Here is a 22,739-nt window from a genome sequence, read left to right as displayed (position 1 = left end):
CGCACTGTGGACCAGTGCCGTCAGCCTGCAACTTCAGGATTCAGCCCAGCAAATGGCGGAAAATAAATAAAATTGCATTGACATGACATTTTTTCTTTCGTTTGGCTGCTGCCCCCCTCGCAGTAGGCGGGCGACGCTCCTCTGAGTAGGAACCGCCCCTATAAAAGTTTCTGAACGGATGTGCGCAGACGCTGGGCAATGCCACCATTGGCGCTGCACCTGTTCTAAATGCTGAGGGCCCCGGCTATTCCCTAAGACATAAGGCCCAATCACAAATGGGCCGCATTTTGCGTACCAACTAATTTGGGCCTAAAGAAAGGAATGTGTGGAAACAGAAACCCGCCAGGGCACAAACTAGCTTTCAAGAGGTGCGTTGCAAGGAGAGCAGAGAGTTTGATATCAGTGCGCACAAAAAAGGGGCGCCTCAATGAGAGATGTTCATGGGCATAGATTCCATATGCTAATTAGCATGCTTTCCAGTCATTAACGAATGCTGAAAATAAACATAAGCAGCGTTCGCAGAATTATTAGAGCATTAGATTGACAATATGAATATACATGTTCACAGATGCATCGAACATTCCATTGGTTTTGCATGCTCATTTTAATATTTTTATCGCACTGAAAGTTCATGTTTTTTTTTTAAATATCTCCACATATTTTTGGAAGATTTGGACTGCCTATAGTAACGAGGTCAAACATCGACACCACTGACAAAGAAACGCTGTACCGTTTTTAGAGCTAGAAAATATGAGGTTAGCGCGCCCTCATGTGTCCACTACATTGCTGTACATGCGAGTTTACTGGTAAAGACAATTGGTAGGTAAAATATAATTCGAGCAATAATAGTTCGCTTCGAATCCCTGCTGACTACAGCAATGACAACAAGCACTGACACCACCAATCGGTGGGTCCTTGACAAGCACGCAATTTCTTACAATTTTTATGAAAACATCTGCAATATACACAAAAGTTTGGCAAAATATGTAAAAACAAGCTTTGGCAAAGTGAATAGGTTTCATCTTTTAAAGGCGTTAGCTGACCTTTAGGTGTTGCCAGTGCTTATTGCTGATGCTGAACAACACCGGCAAAAAGGTCATATGCCCAGTGCAGCGTGATGACATATGCTTCTTAGTAATATAAGTGATAAGCCACTGCAGGTGCTACGATTGGATTGCACAGGTTTGTAAGGTAAATGGGGCATGGCCAGGGTGCCATCTTACAATATGCCAGAGGAGATGGTTGGCGCATGTATTTGTATTGTTAGTTGTGCACCAGTTTGAATGGTTGCATGACATGTACCACTTTAGGTGATGTGCATAAAATGTCCTTCATCTTAATTAAGACTACTACACTGCACCAGTGTGGATTAGCTTTTGCATTTTATGACAGTTATTTTGCTATAATATTTGTTGTTGATATCCCTTCCTGCTTCCTTGGATGAATCATTTACTGCCGACTCTTTTGGTTCACCCCTTTCTGCATCTCCCAGTGAAAGCCTCAGCGTGAGGTTGGCAGAGCTATGCAAGTTCTCAGACAGCCAAAGGCTGCGCTTTGCTTTGTGTCTCTTTGCAGAATTCCTTTATATTGAGATCTCTTATTCTACTCCTTTCCTAGCTGTCGTGTTGTGTTTTGTCTTTGGGCTGGTTTCTGTACAGGAGGAGAGAAAGGTGATGTGTTTATGCAAGCACGCGTTGTATGCATGTGCCTCAAGGCGACATACGTTTTTTGTGTATGTCTGAGAGTGCATATACGGGTGAGTGTTTGCTGTTGTGTATGTATGGGTAAGTTTTAGAGTTCTGTATGTGCAAATGCGGTTGAGCATCTCAGCTTGTCATGTTTGTGCAGCACTGTATTGTGTACAATGTGTGCAAGTTTATTGTGTTAGTATGTGTTGGTGCAGCACCATGGCGTGTATGTCTTTCTGTGTTTGCGTATGTGTGTGCATAAGGTGTGTGTACCATATGTGTGTTTTATACATTCTTTGTGTATGTGCGTGTCTGTATCTGTGTTTGTTTGGTTATGTGTGTATCTATGTATGATTGAAGTTTATCTGCGTGTTGATTTCGACCCTTTGTCTTATGGTGTGTTGCTAGTGTATGCCGTGAGTTCATTATGTTTGTAGTCTTTACTTTGTACATGAATGTGTACTTTAGTATGCTTTAGTATGTGCTTTTCAGTGTATTGAGGTAATGCAACAATCAAGTAACTTCTGCGAATGTTTACATAAAAGTAAGTTTAAAAAGACGTAAAATTACAAAGACTTACAAGCAACTTCAGACACTGCTTACATAAAAAGTAAAGAGCACATGGGGATTAATATAGTTGGAAAAAACCACTTACCTGAAAACGGACGGCCGCCGCCTCTCCTACGTTCTCTTCTTCCTGTCTTTGGTCCGACAGCAGGAAGCAGCAGCAAGTACCCAGGCTCCCCTGAGCAGTGTTGTGATTGGCCTGAGCACTCTGGTTCGGTGCTCAGACAGGGAATGGGAGGCTGAGCATGTTCCTCACCAGGCTGTGCATTGCAGCCTGGTGGGGAAGATACAAAGTGTGCAGGATTGTTTGGCCGGCCCAAGAGGGCCACTCCTCCCCCTGCTCTGGCCAGCCCCGCCCACCCTGAGAGCCACTGACTGCAATAGGAAAACTAAAATGATAATAACAATGCGTTGTTATGATTTTATTTCTCCTTTTGGGCAGTGGGGCGATGCTCCTCAGCCTTAGCGGAGGAGCCTCCACTGGCTGTGAAATAAAATAAGAGAAGGAACAGAGGACGGGGTACCGGGGCAGGGTCAGGCTGGGACAAAAATTAGGCCCAGGCACCAAAATAACAGTTTTATATAGCGCGAACTTGACCCGAATGAGGTATCAGAGCACTTTACATAGCACCAGTTGCATTACATGAGGACACTGACGAACCAGAGAGCTAAACAAGCATTGGCAAAGAGGTGACCATCATTGGCAATCTAGCGCTTGTTGCGCATACACGCTCGTTTGCTGGCTGCACATTGAGTTTTTAAGCTCCCTGTTTTTTATCTTGGTTAATTTTTAGTTTCTTTTCTCCCCTGCTTTTATTAGGGGGTTCCCCTCCCTGGCCCTCACTTGCACCTTAAATTGTGGAACTTGCACCGCTGTTTCGGCGGGTCCGGGCTCACGGGGCTCCCGCGCGCACTTTGGCCGCCATCTTGGAGCGGGTTGGAACGCTCATTCGACATCCAGGTGAGCGCTCTAGTGCTCCGCCTGGTTAACCTATTTTAGGTGTGGGGTTTGTGCGGGTCAGCCTGGAAGAGGTGACCATCATTGGCAATCTAGCGCTTGTTGCGCATACACGCTCGTTTGCTGGCTGCACATTGAGTTTTTAAGCTCCCTGTTTTTTATCTTGGTTAATTTTTAGTTTCTTTTCTCCCCTGCTTTTATTAGGGGGTTCCCCTCCCTGGCCCTCACTTGCACCTTAAATTGTGGAACTTGCACCGCTGTTTCGGCGGGTCCGGGCTCACGGGGCTCCCGCGCGCACTTTGGCCGCCATCTTGGAGCGGGTTGGAACGCTCATTCGACATCCAGGTGAGCGCTCTAGTGCTCCGCCTGGTTAACCTATTTTAGGTGTGGGGTTTGTGCGGGTCAGCCTGGAAGAGGTGACCATCATTGGCAATCTAGCGCTTGTTGCGCATACACGCTCGTTTGCTGGCTGCACATTGAGTTTTTAAGCTCCCTGTTTTTTATCTTGGTTAATTTTTAGTTTCTTTTCTCCCCTGCTTTTATTAGGGGGTTCCCCTCCCTGGCCCTCACTTGCACCTTAAATTGTGGAACTTGCACCGCTGTTTTGGCGGGTCCGGGCTCACGGGGCTCCCGCGCGCACTTTGGCCGCCATCTTGGAGCGGGTTGGAACGCTCATTCGACATCCAGGTGAGCGCTCTAGTGCTCCGCCTGTCACGCCTATATAACACCTTCTGCGTAGCGCAGCGGTCACGCGCAGCGGTGACGTGCCTTCGCTACGCCTGAGTCTCGCCAGAGTCCTGCCCGTCTGCGCCCGTCAGCGTTCCGGAGGCGACCGGAGCGGCGGGTAGGGCTCTAAACATCTGGAATGTGCCCCCCTGGGACACCAGTGCTGCAGTATTCCCATGGGGAACTTCGCTCCTTTGACACCCTGGTCGCAGGCTGTCGCACTGTCTTTCCCGGACGCCATGGCGGGAAACGCGGCTGCCCTGGCTGTGGCTGGCGCCCTAACCGCTCTCAGGTATCACGCCCCAATAAGAACACCCTCAGTGTGGGCTATCGCTGCATGCTATTAAACACCAGGTCGGCGTGCAAACATGCGCAAGACATATTTGAGCTTCTAGATACAGTGAAGCCACTATGCCTTATGCTTACTGAGACGTGGTGGGGTGAATTTTCCAATCCTGATGTCGCTACGGCAATCCCGCCGGATTATAACATTTTCAGGAAGGATAGAGCTAAGGGAAGGGGTGGTGGAGTGGCATTGGTGGTCAAGAAAGGCACGCCTTGTGTGATCTTGCCAGTGAAGGATATCCGAGGTTCAGAGACCCTCGCTTTTTCTATTACTCTGTCTCCACATCAATCTGTTAAGGGATTACTCGTGTATAGACCACCTGGTGTACCCGGTACGTTCTTTGAAGATCTGGACTCCGTGTTGTTGGGGCTGGCCCTGAAAGCGGAACATTGCATCGTGGCAGGGGATTTCAACTTTCGGATGGATGATCCGTCCGACCCTGCAGCCATTAAACTTTCTGAGGCTATGGCCCCGCTGGGACTGATTCCTCATTTGCAGGAACCTACGCACGAGAAGGGGCACACTCTTGACCAGGTATTCTCGTCTTCCCCTCTCGGGGCGATTGAGATTATACCAGTACTATGGTCAGACCACTTGCTGGCCAAATTTACGATCAAAGGCATAGTCAAACCGGTGGCTGCCTTGGCACAGCAACAGGGTCGTGTCCATAGGGCATATCATCGTGTGACCCCGGAGATGCTGGCTCAGGCTGCTGTGGATCATCCATGCTCCCTCTCGGGCGATCTGGATAGGGACTTGGAGACCCTGCAAGCTTGGCTTCTAGACAGGCTGAATGATCTTGCCCCGGAACGGACACCCCGCCTGACACCGAAACGGGTCTCTGCGCCTTGGTTCACCGCAGCACTGTCGGCTACGCGGCAGCAGTGTAAGGTGGCCGAGAGAGCTTGGCGGGCACAATATGATACTATAGCCAAGCTGACCTATAAAACGGTGGTCAAGGCCTATCACCGGGACATTCGCCTGGAAAAAAAAGCATATCTTGCAAGGAGAATAGAAGCTGCTTCTAACTCCTGCAAGGAGATTTTCTCCATTGTGAGAGAATTTATTTCCCCATGGTCTAACACCTCGGATGAAAAACCGTCTGGTACCTGGGCTTCGGACCTTGCTGACTTTTTTATGAGCAAGATCCAACGCATACAGGACTCTTTTTCATCGCCTGGGCCCATGGGCCAGACTAATCCTGAAGCCATTTTATCCCCGCGGGCTTGGCCTGGTGTGACGCTGAGTGTGTTTCCTTCGCTCTCGGCTCCCGACTCTTTAGCACTAATGGGCAATCTTAAATCGCCCCTCGACCCATGCCCTGCTAAATTTTTAGCGAAAGTTGCGGAGGTGATTAATCCATTAGCAAACCCGCTGCTGAATCTTTCGTTGAGTCAGGGAGTGGTCCCGCACGCCTGGAAACAGGCGATGGTGATTCCATTGCTTAAAAAGCCAGGCCTAGACCCGAAGGCCCCGGTCAATTATAGGCCCATCTCTCTGTTGCCGGCTCTCACGAAGATTGTGGAAAAGCACGTTCAGGTTGTGCTCTCCAATTTTCTTGAGACCAACGAGATCTTGCACGCTACCCAGTCTGGTTTTCGTCCTCATCTCAGCACAGAGACTGCGCTCCTTGAGGTCTCAGAAACCATTAAAGGTGTCCTGGACTCTGGGGGCAAAGCCATGCTGGTGATGTTGGACTTGTCGGCGGCGTTCGACACCGTCCCCCATGATGGCCTTCTCGCAAGACTCTTTGAGATAGGTCTGCGGGGGACGGTGCTCGGCTGGTTTTCCTCCTTTCTTGCCGGCCGCCGGCAAACGGTCTGGGCCTTGCCAGATTCCGCCGTGATGCCGCCTCTGGGAGTCGGGGTCCCACAGGGCTCTATCTTGAGCCCGACCCTATTTAACATCTTCATGACCCCGTTGGCGGCACTGGCGGAGTCGTATGGGGCCCAGATCGTATCCTACGCTGACGACACCCAGCTCCTCTTCTCGTGTAGGAGAGGAGGAGACTTTGATGGGGAGAGTATCAGGGATTGCCTTGGGGCTGTTTTTCAATGGTTCCAACTGATTATTCTAACATTCTTTACCTGGGCCTGCCAGAGTATTTGCTGCAGCGGCTCCAAGTGGTGCAGAACGCTGCTGCGAGAGCAATCTTTGGATTAAATAGACGGGCCAGTGCATCTGGCTTGTTGAGAACCTTGCACTGGCTCCCTATCCGGAAGCGGATCGCCTTCAAGGCTCTGACTCTGGCCTACAAAGCTCTCCACGCGGTGGGAGCTAAGTATCTTCAAAAGAGACTGGTCTTTTATCAGCCGACCCGGTCTTTGAGGTCGGAATCTTTGTTTTTGGCGGTTGTTCCGCGCGTGAAGAGAGCTCGCCTGGGTGGCCGTTCTTTTGGACTACTGGCGCCACAGTTGTGGAACTCTCTGCCGCTCACTCTGCGGGGAGCTACCAGCCTATTAGCTTTTAGAAAAAGCCTTAAAACCTGGCTGTTTACCCAGTAGTTTGTTTTTCTTGCATGTATTTGTCTGGCATTCTGTTTTTTCTTTTAATGGTGTTATGTTATTGTGTTGCAGCCTTCCTTTTCCAAAAAAAGCGCCGGGACACTCTTTTTGAGTAGCCGTGCGCTATACAAAAGAATAAATAACATAACATAACATAACATAACAATAGGTCTCGGCAGTTTGGGAGCTATAAGCGTTGTTAATGTGAATGTATTAGCTAGGGATTTTTCACTGGCTCCTGTTTTGAAAATGTGTGTTACAAACATGGTATGAAACAATCCTTACACTGGTTGGTATCTATCACACCCAACAAATTCAGATTCATTGGAATTGTATTTTATCAGGTGCAATAAATATCACACCAATAATAGACCACAGGTAATGAGGGCCTGATTTGTATAACAAAGACCATGTGATGTCACTTCCTGCAAAGTCACTTGGTCAAAGGTTATGTGAGATCACTGACTCAAAACCATGTAATGGTCACGTCCTGTGATGTTGCTGTGCTCAAATATCTGCTGGTGTGGCTTTCATCATCTACGCTGCTCTGCAATGTTGATCATCTTGTAACACGCAATGTTCTGTAGGAGGTACATTGACCCTCAATAGCTAATTTATGATGGTTGTTAGACTGTTAGAAATGGGATTGCTGTTTGGCTGAGGTATGCACCCATGCCAGGCAAGAATTACCACTCCAGTCAGGGTAAGCTAGATACACACTGAAAGATACCCTGTGTTCGACATCTGGTATTTTGGCACAGAGCAGTCAAGCTTATCTAAAATGTGTTGACAATTGTCCTCACTGGGAACCAAATACCCCATTGTACCAATTGACTATTACAGGGTAGAAAAGTAGAGCAGTCCAAAGCCTAATCAAGGGAGGTGGTTTGGGCTAGAAATCACCAATCACTTGTGTGCGATAATAACACCCAATAACTAATTGTCCAATCAGTACTTTTTCTTTAAAAGAAGGAGAAGTACATTCATTTTACACACACAACTAAATAGTACACAATAATTTACAAATATGTACATTGGCAGATGGAGCATACCATAGGTGACATTGGGTAATCACTGGTGTCTCCCTAGAGGGGTCACCCAAACTTCTCAAGTGAGTTCAATCATGTGAATGCACTGTGACAAGATAAGAACATGATTTACAGCCCTGGGTAAGGCGGAGCTCAGTAAACCCTGAGCGCTCGTGTCAAGTGCTCCAAAATAAAGAAAAAAGTAGTTCTGATAACAGATGCTAAAATGGCAGCTGGGGCTGGATAATAGTAATTGGTCCAGGCTCTTGAGGAGGGCTAATCACAGGAATGCATGCCATGGACAAATGGGGAGAAGGAGTGATGATAAAGGCAACAAATGGGAAGCCTATGAGCAGGGTAAAGCCCACAAAGTAGATACAACATGTCTTTTTGAGACAGCGCAAAAGCTGTCTAGCCGAGACCTAAAATGTGGCCCACATTTACAAATCAGGTCCGTTTTGGGCTTGCAAAGATGCGCTATATGGTTATTTTGCAAAGTACAAGAGACTGTATACAACTGTGTTTGCTGCAGGCAATGCGTGTGGTAATGTCAGTGAAAATAATAGTAAAAAAGGCCCTACTTGCCATAAAACAGGCCCACAAACTCCTAAAAAAAACAGTCCACACATTAATCTGTCAGACCAGGCCCATCAGGCAGTGCCTGATTTTCCTACAGGCCAGTTCGACCCTGAGCCGGGAAAGAGCAACATAAAGTTGTATGGAATAGAAGTACAAGGGTGAGGGAATGTAACAGAGGAATATGGCGCTTAGAATGTAAAGCTCAGCGGAGAAAATGCTTTTCCATGCAACCACAGACGGTGTTTACATCCAAATGTGAATATGCTATAAACCTGCACAAACTGATAATTAGCCTTGCAAAGTCTTTAGATGACAGTTAAATGGGGTCATGAAAGTGCACACGCATTCACATAACATGAAAACCTCTAAGGCTGATAAGCAAAGAAAAGTTGATGAAAAGCAGCTGAGCATAGGGAAGAGGAGAGGTGGGAGCAACACACAGGCTGTGTAGGTGAGAGTGAATGAGGAAAGGAAAGGGGAGAGCAGCAATCAAGAAACCCCAAGAATGGTTACATAAAACAATTCAATATAAAAAAAAACATTAAAGCGCATATCATTACAAGCAGCCTCTAACACTGTTTGCTTATATAATAAGTGAACAGTGTACGGAGATTTAGAGAGAGAAGTAGCACAAAAGGAAGCGAAGATGAAGAAGACGCATACAGTCCGATGGAGGGCTGAAACACAATGGAAAAATTAGTTCCTTAATGTGGAACAGCGGAATGATGCAAGTCACCCAAACAAAAGGATGATAAAGAGGCTACCCTCCAGTGGAAGGACAAACATAAGAAAAGGAAGGAAAGCCACTATATATATATATATATATATATTATCCGTCAGCTCACAGATCTCCACTATGCTGTAAGTACGAGCCACACGAATCCAGTTGATTTTCAATCTTTTTTAATGTTGCGGGCAAACAAAAATCTATATATATATATATATATATATTTATATATATATATATATATATATATATATATATATATATATATATATATATATATATATATATATATATATATATATATATATTATCAGCAAAATGGAGTAACTCACAATGCAAGGCAGCCATTGGCTGAAAAGGGCTGAACCATTTCTCCATGTGTATGACCATGATAGGAGGACGCAGTGATATTTCAAGAAACGGATGGATGAAGAAGTCTAAGCGAGAGCATCTCTTTGAGTGTAGATGTATATCTGTTTCTATTATGATTTTCTGGGAAAACTGAGCTTGGTAGGCAGCTAATGCTGTCTCTATGCCAGATCTAATAACATTTCCCCACCTTTCCAGTTTCTTTTATCAAAGTGCATACCAAATGCAGGTGACAGTTCCACACATTATCAATTTAAATGTGATATATTTGCCTGCATGATACTATTTGAGGAAACACCCATGTAGTCCTGAAAGTAGGCAACCAAAATATGTTAAATCATCAAGATTTGAAGAAGTTATGCTCAATCAATCAATTAAATCAGCTTTATTCGGCTGGCATGCAGGCATAACAATATGAAATAAAAACCAAGAAGCAATATAAAATTAGAGACCAATCATAAAACTACTCATATATATGCAATGATAATGATTCAAAATAGCCTGCATATAACATTTATAAGAGGGGCTACTTCAAGGGCTATGTGCTTTAGGATGCTAAAACAGTACATTAATCTGATTTTCACTCTTACGAATTAAAAACCTGCCTTATAAGTTAAAAAACAGCAGCTTAGTCAAGGTGCATTGAGTGTCTAGAGAGACAGCAGCCCTGAAAAATAGGCTTACATAAAAACATTTTTCATCATCAAGCAATTGATTCAGAAAGAGTAATGCAACCAGTCACAGAGAAAGAAAGGTTAATTGGCTCGAAAATTCAGGAGTAATACTCACCTACAACAAGAGTATGAAAGAAAGGGCTTTGTGCATCTGTCCTAGAGTCCTTCATCTCAGATAAAGCTATCCTGCTGTCCCCCCAACAGATCTGTACATTCTTCTCATCAGTTATTCACATCATCTCTTCAGTTATTGCATCAGGCTTAGAGCTCATACACCATCCTATAGACTTCTCTTGCAACTGGCATGCATAAAACCGTGAACCATGTTAGTTCCAGCAAGCTATAAAGACCTGATATTTCACCCAACAGGATCCTCTCACCAATTTCAGATATGCCTTTTTCACCAAAAACTACACCCAAAGAAAAGTTGTGCTTTAGAAATAGATTACAGCAGCATTTCCCAAACTCTGATTTTTGGAAGGTCACGAAAGTCCAAGCAATAAATGAAGATGCCTGTAAATTCTTTATCTATCCTACCACTTTTGCTGCGCTGCAAAGACAGAGGTCACATGTCAGGCTATGTCTTCTGAGAAATTGCTGCTTATGTGTTTTAACATGAAAATTGGTGTTTATTAACTCTTCTCACTTTGCAGTAAGAGAAAGAAAAGTAAAGTGGATTATGTGACAATCTTGCTGGGGTACAGAGAGTGTTAAAGGAAAGTCTGTGGGATGTTATTTTTGGAACACACAATATGTAAATACCTGCAAATGAACTGTACACACCGAGCAGTTAAGAAAGACAGAAATCTTGGTTTCTGTTGATTCTGACTGGGTTCAACTAAGACTACGTTGGCCATCAAGGGATCAAGAGTAAATTGGATCTTAAGTGAGACATGTACCAGAATGGATGCATCAATAGAAAAGCCTTTTCAAATTCTTTCAAGACCAAGAAATTGATCCTAAACCCAGGACTGGCTTAACTACAGTGGCGGTCGACACAGATAAAGACCAGTGAGGCGGATGGCAGAGCGGGAGCAGGGAGGAGCTCGCAGGAAGCTGCCAAGGGAGCATGCAGCGGGAGGGTGTAATAATTTTAGGAAATAATAAATGACTTACCTTGTGCTGCCGCCATCGTAATGGTGCCCTAAGTAAGTCAGTAATCATAGTTCATCTATTAATATCGAAACAAGCAATCACCCAAACACAGCAACACTACCAAAGCCAACACAGGTTAGTACCACTACTCATTCCATATCATCGCATATTATGCACCAGCTGTTTGTGCGCCTAAAACAGAACTAACTACTAACCATGAAAGTGGTGAGAGGATGGTATACTAGCCAGAACTTCAGGGCTGGGGAACCAGGTTTGAGGCTCGGCGTCGGCTAAACATTATGGGCCCGATTCACAAAAGTAATCTGAGATAAAATACGAACTTTCCGACTTTCCGTATTCACAAAGGGCATTTAGGAGTAGTACAGTTAGGAATCCTAACTTTACTACTCACAAATACCCTTTGTGAATACCGAAAGTTGTAAAGTTAAGATTTTGCCTCAGATTACTTTTCTGAATCGGACCCCGTGTGATTCTGGGCAAATCTCGTAATCTCCCAGTGCCTATCATAAACGAATGTGTCCTTAACTGGTGCTCATGAAAAGCGCAGGCGTTGATGATTAAGTGCTGATCACCAGAAGCTATCGGCTCAAATTTAGCACTGACACACACATACCAATAATCGCTGAATCAGTTCCCAGCAGCAGAGGCCGAGACTTCAGCACATGAAAGATCTCTATGCTGAAAGTTCCTCTCTTGGGGGCATATTTACTAGGACGGCAATAAATAAATGTAAAGCGCGCTTAGCGCTTGTATATTTATTGCCGTCTATTGCAGGAATTTATCGCCCTGGTAACGCGTTATTAACAACGCGTTACTCTAGGGCGATAATATTCCAGAGAAATGGGCCAACATCGCTGGAAAACCAGCGATGTTGCACCCAAAACTGAGATAGCCTTGGTGGTCATATCACCATAATCCACCTCCCATGTTAGATATGCCTTAGTCAGGAATTTAGCAGATGTTAAATTCCTGCATTAAGGCATAGTTAACGGGATTTAAAATATCGCTACCCCTCGTTGATGATATCCCGAAGCTGGGGTAGCGATATTTTCCCATGGTGTTTTGTCAGGCACGCCTCCTTTGCATCTCATTAGAGATGCAAAGTGAGGCGTGACAAAACGGGAGCTGAAACAAGGAAACACGCGCTACCGTGTCCTTGCAAATAATGCGATATAATTATTGCTGCTTTTCCGCCGATTCGTCTCAATTTCGGGGTTGGGTCCAACCACTCCCCTGTACCTTCTCCTGTAACAGTACATCCTGTAACAGTACACACCAACTGCTACATTAAAATTCCTTAGCACGTTTCTTTGCCATAGAAAAGTTGGCTGAAACGTGCGGAAGAATTTGAATGTAGTAGTGGGCGTGGACTGCGGCAACCGTTAGTCGCAACATGGCGCGTTGTACCCATTAAAACCAATTGTACGCGAAGTGGGCTTCTCATGGCTATGACCGTAGTGCATGTTTAGCATCTGTGTTGATAAGGGGCAGTGGCCTAACGGGAGAGCTGTGTTGCTGGTTTAGGAAGATTGTAGTTCTGGCCTCCCTCAAGGCAGGTGGTAACAAACACTTGGTTGTGACTTCATCGTCCATGGGTAGCAGGTAAGAGCAGAGCATGGTGCCCTATTCCTCCTGAAATGCGCCCCTCAACCCGTCAGTGCCAACATACGTATTTTCAGGAAAATCAATTATTGAAAATGAACACGCGCCATGTTCAGCTCCACGCTGCTGCTCAGACCGTGCCTCCATGACAAAGAGAGAGCGAGAGATTAACCAGTGCGTTCGTGCGTGCGTGTGTGCGTGAGAGAGGGAGCGCGAGGTGTCTTGCTTGTGTAATTCAGGCTTGTAAACTGCTGCCAAAGCTTCACTTGTGATTTGCTTCAAGTGACGCTTGCATAACTGCTGCCTGTAATACATCGATTCTGTGCAGCATGGAAACATACTCTGATTTCTGTAAGTAACTGCTTTATTTGTGAGTGGACTTTGCCCACTGTGGCCTGTGTTGCTTCTGTTTTGTGTGTGAGGGCAGCTGGCCTGCCTTTGCTGTATGTCTCATTGTGCTAGATAAGATTGGGGTTCGTTGTCTGTCCTATACCGCATCTGTCCATTGGAGTGATGCTTATGCATCCGTTGCATGTGCTGTACCTGTTCTAAGTGTGAACAGAAACTGCTCTCGCAGCAAATCTGTACGTGTCATGTGAGTGAAGCCGAAACTGCTGCTGGCAGGTCTGAACTCTTCGATCTGTGAGGGACGCTTGCAAAAGTGCTCTAAGCGAAGTCCCTCATCTGTGTATTGTTCTTTTACCACTACTCCCTGGGTTATACGTGCACTGCTGCTACCTGTTGAGTATCTGTTTTGTGAGTTAAGGAAGCTTGCAATGATGACCATGCGTTGCCTGTTCATTTTGTGTGTGTTCACGTGTGTGTGTGTGAGTGTGAAGCTTACACTGCTGATGCCTGTTGTGTATCTGTTTTGTGAACGAAGGAGGCTTGCAATGCTGATTTCTATGTGTTGCCTGTTCATTAGTATGTGTTCATGTGTGCGTGCATAAGTACGTGTGTCTGTGTGAAACTTACACCGCTGATGTCTGTTGTGTATCTGGATTGCGAGTAAAGGAAGCTTGCAATGCTGAAGTCTATGTCTTGCCTGTTCATTTTGTGTGTGTTCATGTGTGTGTGGGTTTGTCTGTATGTGTGCGTGTTTACAGCTCACAATCCTGATGCCTCTTGTGTGTCTGTTTTGTGAGTGTCGGAAGCTTGCAAAGCTGATGTTTATGCGTTGTCTGTTCATTGTATGTGCGCGTTTACAGCTTACACTGGTGATGCCTCTTGTGTGCCAGTTTTGTGAGTGAAGGAAGCTTGCTATGCTGATGTCCATGTCTTACCTGTTCATTTTGTGTGTGTTTGTGTGTGTTTGCGGGGGAATGTGTGCTGCTCTCTATCAGGTGTGTGTGTGTGTGTGCATGTGTGTGTCCTTGTGGGACAGAAGCCTGCACTGCTGCTGTCCATACCGATTCTGTTCTCTCTGTGAAGCTTGCACCCGTTGCTCCTGTCTGTGTGATGATGTTCTGTGAGTGAGGGTAGCTTGCACTGCTGCTGTCCGAGGTATGTTGGAGGAGATTTCTCTTCTCCCTGTCTATGGCTGTACATTTTGGCACGTGCCGAGCTGCTGCTCTATTCATGTTACCGCCACCCTCATTTCGAACAGGAGGGGCTTACACCCACCAATTTTGGGACACGATCAAAGTTTTGGGGCGTTTTAAAGCTGAATCTGCAGCTTCAGTGGGCGGCTGACCTCCAAGAGACCTTCAGGCCCCTCCGTGGTGCGCCACACACCGGGCAATCGCTGCTAAATCTTGATTAATTTAATTGGCAGCGCCCACTTATAAGGAGCTATTAAAAAGGACAAACCGAGCCCATCCGGGGTAATGTCTTCTGTTAATTAGTTTGTCAGTACTGTTTTAATATCCCTAACGACTTCATATTTCAGGGATGACACTCGGGGAGGTGCCGCGCAGGCCAGGCAGGCCCTTATCGGACGCACCTTCCTCCTCGCGCTCCTCTTAAAACAAAAGATGTCCTTCCGGGGCGCGTGCAAGGTTAGAGCTGCACTGATCTGGCGGCTGAATGTGAAATGAGTGGCACCGGTGCCATTCCGGCTTAAGCGCAGCAAAACTTCTGAACCTTTCAGGCCCCTCACCTCATGCAGGAATACCCCATCTGTGACGGGCTATCCCCAATTATTGAGCCTGTCACCCAATGCAGTACTTAATTTGAGCAGGGATTGCAGGTGGGGCCCACTAGCACAGTTTTTTAGGGGTACGGGGACTTATTTTTAATCATTAGCAGTGGTGGAATTGGAAAACTTTACTCTGCACCCATAAATTGAGGGTCAAGAAAGGCAACAAAAAGGGGGTGGAGTCACAAGGGACAGAGTCATGAAAAGAAGTTTGACAGTCAGCTTACACATTTATTTTTTTTAAACCCTGTCAGAGAATTTGGTGCTAAGGATAAATGTGACAGTAAATCTGTTCGGTCTATGTCGTATGTACCATCCAGTACATTAATTTATACTACACACTCGTATGATTTATTGTCAAATTGTAATGTGTGCGTGAGACGTAATGTGCTCCGACACCCTACAGTGGGATGATGAATAGTGATGTAAAAATATTAAATAAAATAATTAGCAAGTGCTATTTTTTTTATTGATATAAATACTCGTACATACTAATATATCTGACATTCTTACAGTGCATGCATATCTCTTACACCGAGGGCTTGCAGAAGGTCAAAAACCTGCCTCCAAATCATAGTTTCTTTTAGGTACTTGTTAAGTGATAACACGCTGTGTGCCTTTGAATCACCAATGCATTGGCATCTAGGCGCTAGGCTGCAGATAGACCTAAACCATGATTATTCTCGAACCAAGCTGACGGTCTGTTAAATTCACCCCTTGTTTTGGGCCCAAGCTGGAAGAGAAAATAAAAGCCCCCTCCCCGCCTGCATGTTGCTGCTCCGAACAGAAAGCAGACAATGTGCGGGAACCGCTGAATTGTGTCTCAGTTTTGGCAAATTACATTGGGCCCGATTCACAGAACTAACTTAAGACAAAATCCTAAGCTTACTACCATTTTGGTATTCACAGAAGGCACTTACTCATTTTGGTATTCACAGAAGGCACTTACTCATTTTGGCATTCACAGAAGGCACTTACTCATTGATGAGTAAGTGCCTTTTGTGAATACCAAAATGAGTAAATGGTAGTAAGTTTAGGTTTTGTCTTAAGTTAGTTCTGTGAATCGGGCCCATTGGGACCAATGCAGCATTTTTCACTGGGGCCAGATGGATCCCCTATCTGGTGGAATAACAGTTGCCGCATCGGTGGTCCGTCTGGTTCCTCCTACATTCCAGCACTGATCATCAGACTTTGACTCAGAACGAGAGAGAGAAAAGCAGCAATGGGGGAAAGAAGGAGGAAGCGAAAGATGGAAAAACGGAGACAAAGGGAGAAAGTAGGCTAAAAAATAGCCTGCAAGAGTGAGAAAAAGAGGAAGGGAGAGTATTGGTGAAAGAAAGAGGCATGGAGCATGAGACCAGGCATTCCAAATTTGCTGGACAGTCAGTGCCAGATTTTCCCCATCCCGCCTAGTTAATTTAGGCAAATTTGTCTTAGGTCCCGGTGTCTAGAGAGGGTCGACTGGAAACAGTGGGAGGCACCTTTTTCTATGTTCCGAAGGTGACCTAGATAGCAGCACTTAATTGAAAGCAATTTAATAACAGGTATGGAACTGGGTTCGCATTTTATTTATTTCCTTTAGTGCCTTGTCTGTGCTTCTCTATTGATTAGCGCTGTCATTCTGTGCCCGTTGGTTGATGCAACAATGTAGTCCTTCTCCTTTTTTTTAACTATCACATTTTTTCATTTTTAAAATCTGTTCACCCTAGCATGAGGTGAAAGACATTCTTGATATTTCTCAGTCCTGACATTTGGCAGCGGCACCAGTGAGCCTGCCAGAAAGAGTTGGACCCGACACTTGTTCTGTTACAAACTAAGCCCGGACCCTACGATGTAGGGTAGTCCATGATTTGTTTGAATATGTCCGATACTGCTATTCCTAGGATCTGCTCCTGAGACCTATATTTGAGATAATTGAGAACTAAAAGTAAAAGTAAATATAGCTAAAGAAGCCAAAGTGACCTTTCTTGGTAAAAAAAGGAGGAAAAAACTATATAAACGGAGTCCCCCTCCATTAGACACACGCTCAACAAGCATTGGCATTTGGTCAAAAATGACCTAGTTAAAAGAGAACAGGCCACTCCTCATCCCTTAATAACCTACTGTTAATCTAGATCTTTGCGGGACATGTTTGTGAGAATCTATATGGGCAAAATTAAACAGGGAGGGTGGTTACAAGAACAGTGAGGCTTTCACAAATGTGGGTGCTGCAAAGCTTGTAAAACAAGCAACAATAGGAGAAAATATCAATTGCCTACTGGGAAAACAAGTAACATTAAGAAATTAATTTCATGTAACAGTGATTATTTTAGTGTTTATGTCTTGCTGTGCCCTTGGGGTCGTCACCACGATCTTCCCGGTCCAAGCAGCAGGCCAGCACGACACAGCAGCAAGCAGAGTGGCAGCTCTCTTCCTACAGCTTCTCCAGCTCTTCTTCTTGGGAGAACCTCCTCTTGATCCACAAGTGTTCTAAAAATGTGTGGTTACAGGTCTAATACTTATACCACTTTCTGCATCTGAAGTAGGCATACGTCAAAGGATAGTCTTTGTAGTGCACAGTTCCTGCCTTGCCCAGACCTGGCTCCAGACACACTACAGCGGGTTGAAGAGAGCACTGTTTGAGGAAAGGCACAGCCCTATTCAGGAGTCAGTGACAACTCCCCCCACCACTCTAGCTCAGGAGGGCCCATCAGCCTGGTGAAGGGCAATCAGGATATGCAGGGCACACCTCAGGTCCCTTTGACTGACTGTCTTGAGTGAATGCAGAAACAGCCCACCCGTCAGTCTAAACCAATCTTACAGTGGCAATGCCACTAGAATTTGGAGATCACGCCGTTCTTCTTTGTATTACTACCTCTCCGGTTATGTTTAACCCGTTCCGTGCTCATGACGGAACCATGCCGTCATGAGCCACGGGCGCCGTGTGCTCATGACGGAGTGGTTCCGTCATGCTGCGGGCGTTGACGGCCGCTCCGCCCATGCGGCGCTAATTCCCCGCCTGTGCGGGCGATTAGCGCAGTGGGTGGAGTCATGACGGAACCACTCCATCATGAGCACAGCTCAACCGTGACTCATGACGGAGTGGCTCCGTCATGAGCACAGCGCCACCGCACTGCCCCCAAACCCCCCCCAGCGCTGTGGCGGAATTCCTGCCGCAGCCAAGGGGTTAAGAACAACTCTGCATTTCTTTTCTAAAGAAATTTACCAGCTGGACCCTCACAATTGCCTTCATGAGCACTGCTTCACTCTTTTGACTCTTTAGCTCAGTAGTGTACAATATTTCCGACTTTTGCAGATCTTCCTATTTCCTCTCCTTTAAGACTCCTACATGTCTTCCCTTACCCTGACAATCCTCTCTACATTTTTACCTCCTTTCTTTTTTGTTACAAATGTATTGTCTCCCTCCTCATACTTACATATCTCCTACATGTCTTCCCACCTTACCTCTTTGTAATGCTTCATTTGCATGATAGGTGTGATGTGTGCAATATACTTGAAATCATTGCTTTTATCATTGTATGTTTCTATTCTTCACCTGCATGTAACTGAGTTGTCATTTCTGTTACATTATTTCTTCTACATATATCTCCTCCCGCATCTGTTCTCCCCTATCACTCAGGGCCTGATTTAGATCTTGGCGGACTCCGTCACAAATGGGACGCATGCCCCGTCCGCCGTATTTCAAGTACCACAGGATACAATGCACTTGTAATACGGCAGACGGGATATCGGTCACATTTGTGAAGGAGTATCTTATCCGCCAAGATCTAAATCAGGCCCTATGTCCCCTATTTATCCTCCGGTTTCTGTTCTTACTATGTATTTGTTTTTACTAGCTTGTATTTGCAGTGTTCTCATTTGTATATTCACTGATATCTTATGTTGCTCACCTGTAAATTGTGTTTTTATTGTAAAACACTTTGGTGCTCCCTGGTCATATTTGAGCTAAAGCAAATACCAAAAATAAATAAACACATGAATAAATAAATAGGACCACGAATGGGCATCATAACAGAACCCTGGGCATGGGGATGTGGAAAAAACACACCTGTATTAGGTCTGGGTATATTGATCCTATTTTGGGGTCTGTAAAGATGGAACGAAGAACATTACCTTTACATCACTCTGTTTAGCAGACAGAGCTATTCCTCGGGCCGGACCCATATATCTTCAAAATAAATATTTTAATTTCTATCCCACCAGGTGGCTGTACTCTGCTGATGCAAATCTTCTGGTCATGTCTAAGTCCACGCGTACATGGATTGGAGACAGTGTTTGCAGTGCAGACTTCTCGCCTGTCGAACAACGTGGCCCTTTCCCATCTCTCTATCCAAGGTTTACTGCGATTTTGTAAAGCACTTCAAACCTGGAGCTACACTTTGTAGATTATTAAGGAGCTAGCTTATTACATGAGAATAGCTTGTAAAAACCAGGATGCCCTTCAGGTAACAGGTTGCACTTATTATTATTATCATTATGTTTATTTTTAGTAGTAGTAGTAGTAGTAGTAGTAGTATCAATAACAAAAATATTAATAATAATAATACATTATAGCTATTTGGTAGATGACCAAAAACAAGACATCACAATGCGTTATGCCATGCATATAAAAAGTGATATTGGCTCGGCCTGGGCTGTGAACTCCGTTCCATTTGTGGAGTTTATGGAGTTTGCTACGCTCCACGGTTCACATTTTTTTCCTCGCTCATGCTCGCCAAATTTTCTGATATGAACACATAGGGGCAGATTTGCAAGCCCCTTGCGCCACCCTTACGTCACTTTTCCCATGTTAAAAATGACGCAAAAGTGGCGCAAACAGCAACCTGTTAACCCCTTGCATGCTCATGACGGAACCACTCCGTCATGAGCCACGGGCGCCCTGTGCTCATGACGGAGAGGTTCCGTCATGCTGCGGCCGTTGGCGGCCGCTCCGCCCACGCGGCGCTGTTTCCCCGCCTGTGCGGGCGATCAGCGCAAGTGGGTGGAGTCATGACGGAACCACGCCGTCATGAGCACAGCTCGCCCGTGACTCATGACGGCGTGGTTCCGTCATGAGCATGGCGGCGCCGCGCTCACCCCAAACCCCCCCAGCGCTGCGGCGGAATTCGCGCCGCAGCGAAGGGGTTAATTCATCAGGACACCGCCGCCAAGAGACCGCCAGTCCATCGGGAACATCCTAATTGGCTAGGCGGCATACCGCCAGCCCAACGGCGGTGGAGTACTCCAGCCGCAACATCTAAATATGGTGGGTGGGAAGGCCTTCAGTTCGGCCGTGTTCTCAGTCCCGCTGCAGCGGAGGGATGGCGGTAAGAGCGCCAAATTCGTAATCAGGCCCATAGTAAACAATGACATTAGTACACTGGAATAAAACGGGTTTTTTTCAGTCACAAACAGCAATTTGGATTGTAAATTGTAAACAAAGTTTTTTGGGTGGCTTGGTTGTTTTTGTTTGACTATTTTGTTATGTTTTATTTTCTTTCAGGGGTTTTGACCAGTTGATATTGAACCAAGTTGATCAAGGGAGGTCCATTTGGTCAGAGCTGACCCTACGCTGGTATGAGCCACAGAGTTCATAATGGAGGTGAACCTGATAGGATATATGCCTTTTCTAAGAGGTTTAAAATGGGCATATCCGAGCTAAATTTTCTGTGTTTAGAATTAAGTGGTTGGAGGCAAATGTATGCAATTAGCTATAAAATTGATATAAAAGAATCACTGCAGAATATTTTCTGTTAGGTCCTTAATGGTGGAGAGCTAGTTGGATTTGTTACATTTATTCCACTTTTGTTGTGTGCTCTTGAAAACATGCCAGGAAGAATTTAACAGCATTGAGCTTTGATGAGAAATTGTACTTATGTTGTTTGAAGAGCTCTGACGTTTGCTATTAGAGTGATTGTATATTATGGCAAGACGCATTTTCATGCAATTACACAGGAATCACAGCGGCTGCTTCTCAGACAGTCAGGTACGTCTCTTTTGTGCCGCGCTTGGCTTTGTAACGTCCTCGGTTCTTACTTACCCGACTCTGTGAACATCTGCGCTAGAGCAGAATTCTGCATTTCACACTCAATGTTTGAAAACTAAGAGCATACTGCCCTCCAGTGGTACATATTCACTTGACAGGTATCTTCTCTGCATATATGGAATTGAGGGATCCAATTCATATTTCTATCAGTATTGTAACATTCCAAGACATGTCCCACTCCAAAAAGCAAAAATATCTGAAAAAATAGTATCCCTTGAGTTTTAGAAATTGTGAATGGAAAGCTTTATTAAACAATTACTAAAAACAAAACAGTACTGAAATGAATTAATGATACACTGCTTTGCTTTTACAGAAATTAAGTCATTATGAATTAGAGAGGCCTAAAAGTATCAAAAATAAATGTTGCAGTTAAACATGCAAACCACTTGAATAAATGGAATGGTGCAGCGGGCGGAAACCGCCTGCAGCACAAGCTCCCATTGAGAATTGGGAGTTTGTGAATATCCCAACATCGTGTGGAGGCACCTCAATATGCAGGGATGTTAAGCCCAGATGCGGAGGGCCAGGGGGCAAGGGGGCCCTGCTAGGGGCCCCCAATGTCGCTTTCCGACAGCCTTTCCATGTCAGAAAGGCCGACATGAAAAGGGTGTCGAAAACCGACCACATAATCCTGAAATCGGAAACGCCATCCTTAAGGGATAATGAGGAGTTTCTGACCGACCGACGGGCGAGCCCGTTGGAAAGCATTGGTCAGTCCCTCCGACTGCTGCCTCTGACCGCAAGCATCGTAATGCGTCGGTCTGCAGCAGTAGATGCGGTTCAGACTGCAACTGACAAGCCTTCGGTTGCGGTCCGAACCACATCCTAATTAGGCCCATAGTGTTCTTTCTATGAATGCAGCATATGTGGAAAGAGGAATTCACGAGGAGCAAAAAATATTTATTTTTGTTATGCCTCTGATGCGTAGGCACAACATTTTGGTGCAAACCCAGGTTTACAAGTCTTTGTAAATGTAGGTTTGCATCAAAATACATGGGTAGATGCAAGAGAATGCCCATGCCATGGGTGGATGCATGAGAATGCCCGTGCTTCACTCATGTAACACCTTCCTGATGCAAAGTGACGCAAGGTAATGCTATGCATTTCCTTGCGTTACTCTGTACTTACTAAACCACGCTAAACCATACAAAGTGGCTTTGTGTGGCTTAATAAATCCCAGATAAGGACTTGCATTGGATTGGAAAAACTTGCGTCAAGCAAGGACAATGCAAGTTCTTAGTAAATCTGCCCCTTAGAGTGGAAGTGACTGGGCCTGTACAACACAAAAGGTGAGATTTACAAACTTTGTGCTGGTTTTGGATCACAAAAGTGACACAAACCTACGCAAATGTTTTTTTGCTTGATTTACTTTCCAGGGCAAAACTTATTTTGCCCTGGAAAGTTGCCTGGAAGTAATGCAAAAAGCATAAAGTGCAGTTCTTTGTTACTTTGCATCAAGGCTGTGTTTTATGGGTGGTACATGGGCGTACCCATGCAACCATCCATGTTTTTTTGGCAAAATCCTATCCTCCAACATTAGACAGGTTTGCACCAAAAATTAATGTCAGTTTGAAGCAGATGTTAAAAAGGAGAAATGCTTTTAATTCTCCGAACTGTTCCCACTTTGCATGCTTGCTGCACTGAACAGCACATATCCGAAGTGGGAAAAGTTTTAAAGTTAGTCTAAGCATAG

Source organism: Triturus cristatus, chromosome 9, assembly GCF_964204655.1.
Source record: "Triturus cristatus chromosome 9, aTriCri1.1, whole genome shotgun sequence".
In the NCBI taxonomy this organism is placed as follows: domain Eukaryota; kingdom Metazoa; phylum Chordata; class Amphibia; order Caudata; family Salamandridae; genus Triturus; species Triturus cristatus.
Note: the sequence above shows the minus strand (reverse complement) of the source record.